This window comes from Humulus lupulus, chromosome 9 (assembly GCF_963169125.1).
Source record: "Humulus lupulus chromosome 9, drHumLupu1.1, whole genome shotgun sequence".
Lineage (NCBI taxonomy): Eukaryota > Viridiplantae > Streptophyta > Magnoliopsida > Rosales > Cannabaceae > Humulus > Humulus lupulus.
The window spans coordinates 79335269-79343481 of record NC_084801.1 but is presented as its reverse complement, the minus strand read 5'-3'; the positions used below and the strand labels follow the sequence as shown (position 1 = coordinate 79343481).

Sequence of the window (8213 nt, the reverse complement as noted above, 5' to 3'; positions counted from 1 at the left end):
TTCAAGCATTCTTCCTCCAACTATTGAGGCAAATAATTTTGAGATAAAATCCTCAATTATTCAGATGGTACAGAATTTTGTATAATTTGGGGGATTACCAAAGGAGGATCCAAAACTCTACATCACAAACTTTTTAGAGCTATGTGCCACATTCAAAATGAATGGGGTGAGGAACGATGCTGTAAGATTAAGATTATCTCATTTTCACTAAGGGACATAGCTAAGAGTTGGTTGAATTCATTACAAGCCAACTCTATAGTTACTTGGGAAGATTTGGCTCAGAAATTCCTTGGTAAATATTTTTTTCCTACCAAGATAGCCAGGATAAGAGGAGAGATTAATAACTTCCATCAGCTGGATGGGGAGTCTTTATATGATGCATGGGAACAATTTAAAGAGTTGCAAAGGAAATGCCCACATCATGGGACAGAGAAGTGGCTCCTAGTTCATACATTTTACAATGGTTTTGGGGGCAATACAAGGACAATTATATATGCAGCATCGGGAGGAGCGTTTATGAGAAAAAGCGCTAATGAAGCATATAAATCATTGGAAGAGATGGTCATGAATAATTATAATTGGCCTACTGAGCATGAAAATAAGAAAGTAGCAGGAGTCTTAAAAGTTGATCCAATTGCGTTATTAACCGCTCAAGTGGCATCTCTATCGAAGCGATTGCAGCAAACTAATCTCACCACACAAGCAATGCAAATACAAATTGTCGTGAGTTGTGAGATTTGTGGGGGACCACATTCTTATCAACAATGCCCGAGCACAGCTAGTTGCTCAACAAAAGTGAGTAATATGCCTTTGGGACAGGCATGGGTTATTGGTAACTTTTCGAGACCTGCACCCAACACTTACTCCAATTCCTATACTCCTGCTTCAAAAAATCACCCTAATCTTTCTTGGAAATGCCCACTACTGTTACTCTTCAACTGGCTGACCGTTCATTAACACACCTCAGAGGTATTATAGAGGACGTTCTAGTAAAGGTAGATAAGTTCATTTTTGGCCATTAGATATGGAGGAAGATTAGTAGGACGTGCCTGTTATATTGGGATGACCATTTTTAGCCATGGGGCAAGTGTTGATAGATGTTCAAAAGGGAGAGTTATGGCTCAAAGTACAAGGTGATGAGGTTTTTTTAATGTTTTCAAAGCTTTGAAATATCCTTTAGCTAGTGACTCTTGTTTTCGTGTTAGTGTATTGGAGGAACCAAGTAAAGGGGTCCAGTCTATTAAGGATCCACTAGAGTTGAGTTTGATTGCAAGTCCTGAAGAATGTGCTGGTACTGGAGCCAGTGAGTATGATAAGTGGTTGAATTCATCAGGGCAACTTTATAAAAAGAAATATGAGGAATTAGGGCAAGTGCCTGAGAGACCTCTGCCATCCATTGAGAAGCCACCATCTCTTGAGTTAAAAACCTTACTTGATCATCTTAAGTATGCTTATTTGGGTAAGAATGAAACTCTCCCAGTTATTATTTCAACTTCTTTGTCTGTGACTGAAGAATAGAATCCTCTTAGGGAATTAAGGGCTCACAAACTAACAATTGAATGGACTTTGGCATATATTATGGGTAATAGTCCTTCAACAGTGATGCACCATATATTAATGGAGGAGGATAGGAAGCCTAGTATTGATGCTTAAATGAGGCTTAAATGATTGGATGTAGGGGTAATTTACCCAATATCTAACAGTGCTTGGGTTAGTCCTGTCCAGGTAGTTCCAAAGAAGGGTGGCATGATGGTGATTAAAAATGATAATAATGAACTTATTCCAACTCATACTGTGACGGGGTGGAGAGTTTGTATTGATTACCCTGAGCTAAATAAGGCCACCAGGAAAGACCATTTCCCTTTGCCTTTTGTAGATCACCTGCTGGATAGATTGCCAGGGACATCCTTATTATTGCTTCTTGGATGGGTATTCGGGATGCCATCAAATTCCTACAGCACCGGAGGATCAAGAAAAGACTACCTTCACATGTCCTTACGGAACATTTACCTTTCGGAGGATGCCATTTGGGTTATGTAATGATCCTGCCACCTTTCCAAGATGTATGATGTCAATCTTTTTAGACATGGGGGAAAAAGGAATTGAAATTTTTATAGATGACTTTTTAGTCTTTGGACCCTCTTTTGATGGATGTTTGGCTAATTTGGAAAGGATTTTGACAAGATGTAAGGAGTCAAATTTAATATTGAACTGGGAGAAATGTCACTTTATGGTGACAGAAGGTATAGTCTTGGGCCATAACGTTTCACACCATGGAATTGAGGTAGATAGGGCCAAGATTTCAACAATATAAAATTTACCTCCTCCAATGTTTGTTAAATAGGTTCAAAGATTTTGGGCCATGCTGGATTTTATAGGAGGTTCATAAAGGACATTTAAAAAAATTCGAAGCCCTTATCTACTTTACTTATGAATGGTGTGGTATTCAACTTTGATTCTAATTGTTTAAGGGCATTTAACATGCTGAAGGAGAAATCAGTATCTGCTCCGATTGTTGTATCACCAAATTGGGAAATTCCTTTTGAATTAATGTGTGATGCTAGTGAAACCTTGAATGATGCTCAATTAAATTATGCAACTACTAAGAAGGAATTACTGGCAATAGTCTTTGCATTTGACAAGTTCATGCCATATTTAACTAGTAATAAGGTGATTGTTTACACAAATCATTAAGCTCTTAAGTACCTTATGACCTAAAAGGATGCTAAACCTCACCTAATTCGATGGGTCCTATTATTACAAGAATTTGATATGGAAATTCGTGATAAGAAGGGGACAAAAAATATAGTTGCAGATCATTTATCAAGATTGGACAAAGAAAAAGAGCATAATACAAAAGCGAAGAAAATTGGTGAAAACTTTTCAGATGAACAATTGTTTTCGATTGAATGTGAAGTGAAGCTACCAAGGTTTGCAGATCATGTCAACTATTTGGAAGCTAAAGTTGTGCCTCCGGATATGTCAAGGCAACAACTAAAAAAGTTCTATTCGGAAGTTAAGCATTATTATTGGGATGAGCCCATTCTTTTTCATCACTGTGCTCATCAAGTGATTAGAAGATGTGTCCCAAAAGAGGAAATGATTTCCATATTTACTCACTATCGTACTTTATAGTGTGGTGGTCACTTTGGGGGAACAAGGACAACAGAAAAAGTTTTCCAATGTGGGTTTTATTGGCCTACGTTATTTAAAGATGGTAATGCCTCTGTTAAGAGTTATGATCATTTCCAAAGGACAGGTAATATATCAAGAAGAGATCAAAAGCCAATGACTGAAATTCTGGAAGTTAAGCTGTTTGAGGTGTGGGGAATAGATTTTTTGGGATGTTTCCCATCATCCTATAATAATAAGTACATTTTGCTGGTAGTAGAAGCTGCAGCAACTCCTACTTGTGATGGTAAGGAGTTACTTAAATTTCTTCATAAGAATATTTTTACTCAATTTGGTACTCCAAAAGCCATTATTAGTGACAGAGGCAGTCATTTTTGTAACAAATCATTCACAGCTCTATGTGCTCGTTATGGAGTTCATCACCGAAAGGGCCTATTTTATCATGCACTTGCTAATGATCAAGTTGAAGTGTCAAACTGGGAAATTAAAAGTATTTTAGAGAAAAATGTAAACACATCAAGGAAAGATTGGTCGAAAAAGCTTGACGATTCACTGTGGACATATTGCACAGCCTTTAAGACTTTGATTGGTATGTCACCATATTGGTTGGTGTTCGGGAAGATATGTCATTTACCAGTTGAACTTGAGCATCAAGTTTATTAGGCGGTGAAAAAGCTGAATGTTTATTTATTTATGGCGGGGCAAAATAAGCTTCTAGAGTTGAATGAGCTCAATGAATTTTGAAATGAGTCTTATGAATACGCAAAGATTTTTAAAGAAAAGTCTAAGGCTTTTCATGATAAAAGGATAATTAGAAAGGATTTCCAACCGGGAGATAAAGTGATGTTATTTAATTCTAGATTGAAGCTGTTTCTAGGAAAACTAAAGTCGAGATGGTCGGGACCCTTCATAGTTGTTGTCTCATTACCTTATGGAGCGGTACAGATTCATAGCGAGAAGACAAGACATTTTATATTAAATGGTCAGAGGTTAAAGCATTATTTGGAATGACCGGTGGAAAAGCGCAAATCTGTGATAGTTTTGGAACCCCTTTAAATGGGGTATTCAGCGTCCGGCTAAATGACGTTAACGACAGCGCTATAGGAGGCATTCCTATACTTTATTTTAGTTTTTGTTTTTATTTTTAATTAGTGGACAATTTTATTTAATTTTATTTTGGATTTTTAATTTTATTTATTTTAATGTTTATTTATTTTTAGTATAAAGTCTATAAAATAAATCGTGAAAATGATGTTTTTCAATTAGTCTTCAGGCCAAGTCGCGGCTTGAACTTGTAAGTCACGGCATGAACACAAGTCAGAGAGTACAAAAAATTGAAGGAAGGGGCAGGCCACGACTTCGGCTAATAAGTCACGACCCTTGGCCAAGTCAGAGAGCAATAGAGATTTTAGAATAGGGGCAAGCCGCGACTTGATGAGCTGATTCGACGCACCTAGGAAAGAGAAATCTTGAAATATTCGATGGGGCCGCGACTTGCTCTGCCTCGGTGGCGAGCACATGTGTCAGAAAGAGGAATGCTGGTTTAAAATCATTTTTTTAGCCCATATCTCTAATTTTTCATTTCTTTCATCCCAAAACAATTTTTTTCTTTTGCAAAAACTCTCAAATTTCTTCCCTTATCCTTCTACTTAAAATACCCTTAAGCCATATCCCTAACTTCTAATTTTCTTTTCCTCTCACCCTAATTTTTTTCTATTGGTGAAAAGTGAAGATTGAAAGGAGAATCGAAGAGTGGGTAGTCTTCAAGATTCAAGAGCTTGTAAGTTTGCCTTTTTGAAGTTTTAATTGAAGTAATTTTTGGCTAAGGGATTGAATTGGGTTGTTGAACTGCCTTGTTAGTTTATTTAGTGTCTTGAGTGATATTTTTGGGGTTAATCAGTGGAGGAAATTACAATAAATTAGTGGAAGTGCAGCCCAATTTTTGTGTTGTCATAGTTGATACATTGTGTAAGTATGGGTCCAAGAAAATAATCTACTAGGGCTGCCACTTCTAAGAATGCTAATCGCCCTTCAACATCCCGCAACCTACCTTCCCAAACTCAGTCAATCCCGCCAACACCTCAACCAATTCAAGAATTTGCTCCAACCCAGATTATTAATAAAGATGCGTTTTATCACTCTCAAAGGTTTTCTCAGCGTTCGGTAATTCAAGAGAGAGGAATGGAATATCAAGATGATCCTTACCCTCAGGAAACTTATAATATCATTCAGGGTGAAATTAAACATCGCCATTGGCAACTTTTTGTGGATGATAAAATGTCGAAGGCTAATTTTTCAATGGTTTATGAGTTCTATGCCAATTTTCCTGGGGTCGTTAATAAAAAGGTGTTTGTGCGAAGGGTTTTGGTAGAATGTGCTATTGAAGATAACGATGCATTATATATATTACCAATGTTGTCTCAAGAAGATGATGAATATTATCAATTGGCTTATAATAGTGAAATTGACTGGGTTGAGGTGGCAGAAACATTAGGCATTCCTAGTGCTTCTTTTGTCATCCAAAATGGGGAGCCGAAGCATTTATAGAGATATCAAATGAATTGTGTGGCCAAAGCCTGGACTCTCTTTGTGAGTGCAGGACCTATGCCCAACACTCACTTGTCTGAAGTGGGAACTAATAGGTGTCTTTTGGTTTATGCTATGATGACGGGACTCTCTATCGATATTAGTTAAGTTATCCGCCAAAGTATCAGGGATTTATGTCGACTGACTATCACTACTGATTTGGGGCATGGATCATTGATTACTGATCTATGTGCAGTGTGGGAGGTACGTAAATATCCTAGTGATATTTATAGGAAGGAAATGGGGCCTATTTCTCATGCTATGGTGTATAAGTTCAATGACCCATCCTTGGAGCCACCAGTGCCACAACCCAGGCATGTGAGAGTTGAAAGGGAAAGAGATGCGGCTGAGGAACCCGTTCCTGCCAATGATCAACCAGATGGATCAAGGGCGACTGATTAGGAGAGGAGAGGATAGGAGAATATCCTCAAATTCTGGCACTTGAGGCTCCACCGGATCCGCACTTGGCCAGATTGGATTATATCATTCGGAAAAACCAACATGCTCACAATTATTTGGGAGAGCTTCATGATTATCATAGAGCTTAGGTTGATAGATAGAATGAGTTGGTTTACCGATGGTCAAATCAGAAGTCAGACTGACAATATTTTCCTCATCCATCGCCTTGGCATCCTTTTCCAGATCCACCACCTTTTTGAAGAGATTCGCACCAGGAAAGATTTCTTTCTTTACTTATTTTTAAACATTGGGGACAATGTTTAGTTTAAGTTTGCGGGATGGAGCTAATTTTTCTGTTAGTTTTGTTTTGTGTGATTTATTTAGTTTATTTTAGTGTATGGAGTTTTGTTTTAGTGTGTTCAGTACCAACATGAATGATGATTGACAACAAGTGTCGATGAGAATAAAGTGAATGTTATGAGTATAATTCAAAGAAAATGAAAATGAAAAAAAAAAAACAAAATCTGTGTGCTTTATTGAACACTCCATTAGTTCATTTTAGTTTCGATAACATTTGTTGAATATTTTGTCATGATGTTAAATTTATGTTTTCGATATTGATTATGGTTGCTGAAACTGGTTAGTGGAATGATGAATGGAAAGTGTAAAGTATTTTCTACAATTCTAGAACTTGCTTACTTGTTATTTGAGGCGAAATAATATAGCATATATGCTTAGCAATATGATTTACGCTATCATTTGGATCGTTTGAGCTTTTCATGCCAACCTTAAATTACTTGATCCTTTATTTATCCCTTTTGAGCCTAATTTTGTATCTTTTTGTTCTAAACCACCATTTAAGCCTAATACTTGAAACTTGGTTATATATCCGTCCCTAATATGCTATGAGCATATGATTGAGAAAAACTTATGGGAATTGATGTGTAATGGAATTTAATTGTGACTTTAGTGGGTTTAGAAAATGAAAAACGAAAAAAAAATTAGAGAGAGTATATCTATTGAAAAAAAAAGTTCAATACACTCCTAATATGAATATATAGAAAAATCAAGTTTGGGGGAGTGTAGTTATTATTGAAAAAAGAATAAAAAAAAAATATATATTTTACATCTCTCTAAAAAAAAAAGAAAGGGGATTATGGGATTGTATTACTATGGAAGTAAAGTTGGTGAGTTTTAGTCATGTGCTTATAGTAAAGTGACCTTAAAAATTACTTTTTCATCTACCTTTACCTAAGCCATCATTACAAACCTATATAAGTCCTATTGATTCTTATGCATATTATGATTTATATTAGTGGAGAATAGCAAGTAAGTGAGCTTATGGAATTATTTCGTTTGAATGGATCGATTGGAAAGAAATTTGGTTAGCATAATTGATTTCAAATATGTTTATTTAATGATCACGATTTGATAATCCAATATGTTAGTAGACTAAAGTGTGTTGATGGAGTGTTTTGATTGAAATTCTAGATTGAATAAACTGTCGAGTAGTTTTCTGAGAATTATATGATTAACATTCATGATTTTGAGGCATAATTGTTGTTGTTTGTTAATTCATGTTGTGGAAATTGTCTTAGTGGTTAGAGTCTAGGTTTGTTTGAGTCAATTGTTCGAGGATGAACAAAGAGTAAGTTTGAGAGAGTTTGATAACTTCATTTTAGTGTCGTTTAAGAATGTGTTTATGTGGTAATCTTGAGTCTTTATGTGTGTTTTGTGCAAGATTACGCTTTTGTTTGTCTTTGCATAGGTTGGTTACGTGAATCATGAAAAAAATGTAAAAAGAAGAAGAAATAGTGGAAAAACGAAGCTATTGGCAATTGTTTGACTCAAATAGATGCTAAGGACAATTAAAAGTCAGTTTGTAATGAAGAAACGAGGTGTAAAGGCTTAAATTGAGAAATAATGGAATTAAAGTCTCGACTTGAGCTTATAAGTCGCGACTCTAGGCAAGTCAGAAACACATTGCTGTTGAAGGCAATTAGTGCCGTGACTTGACCTTATAAGTCGTGGCGCAAGGGGAAGTCAGAGGCTATGCAAGGGGACATTTTGGACACGGGCCACGACTTGAGATGCCT

General features: G+C 36.4%; 1 non-coding gene across 1 annotated transcript; it reads right to left on the bottom strand.

Moving 5' to 3' along the window:
• Positions 1 to 321: 321 nt before the first annotated feature.
• On the bottom strand, positions 322 to 428 carry LOC133802871 (small nucleolar RNA R71). Its single transcript, XR_009877618.1, has one exon. It is a non-coding gene; the product is annotated as a small nucleolar RNA R71 (small nucleolar RNA).
• Positions 429 to 8213: the final 7785 nt, after the last annotated feature.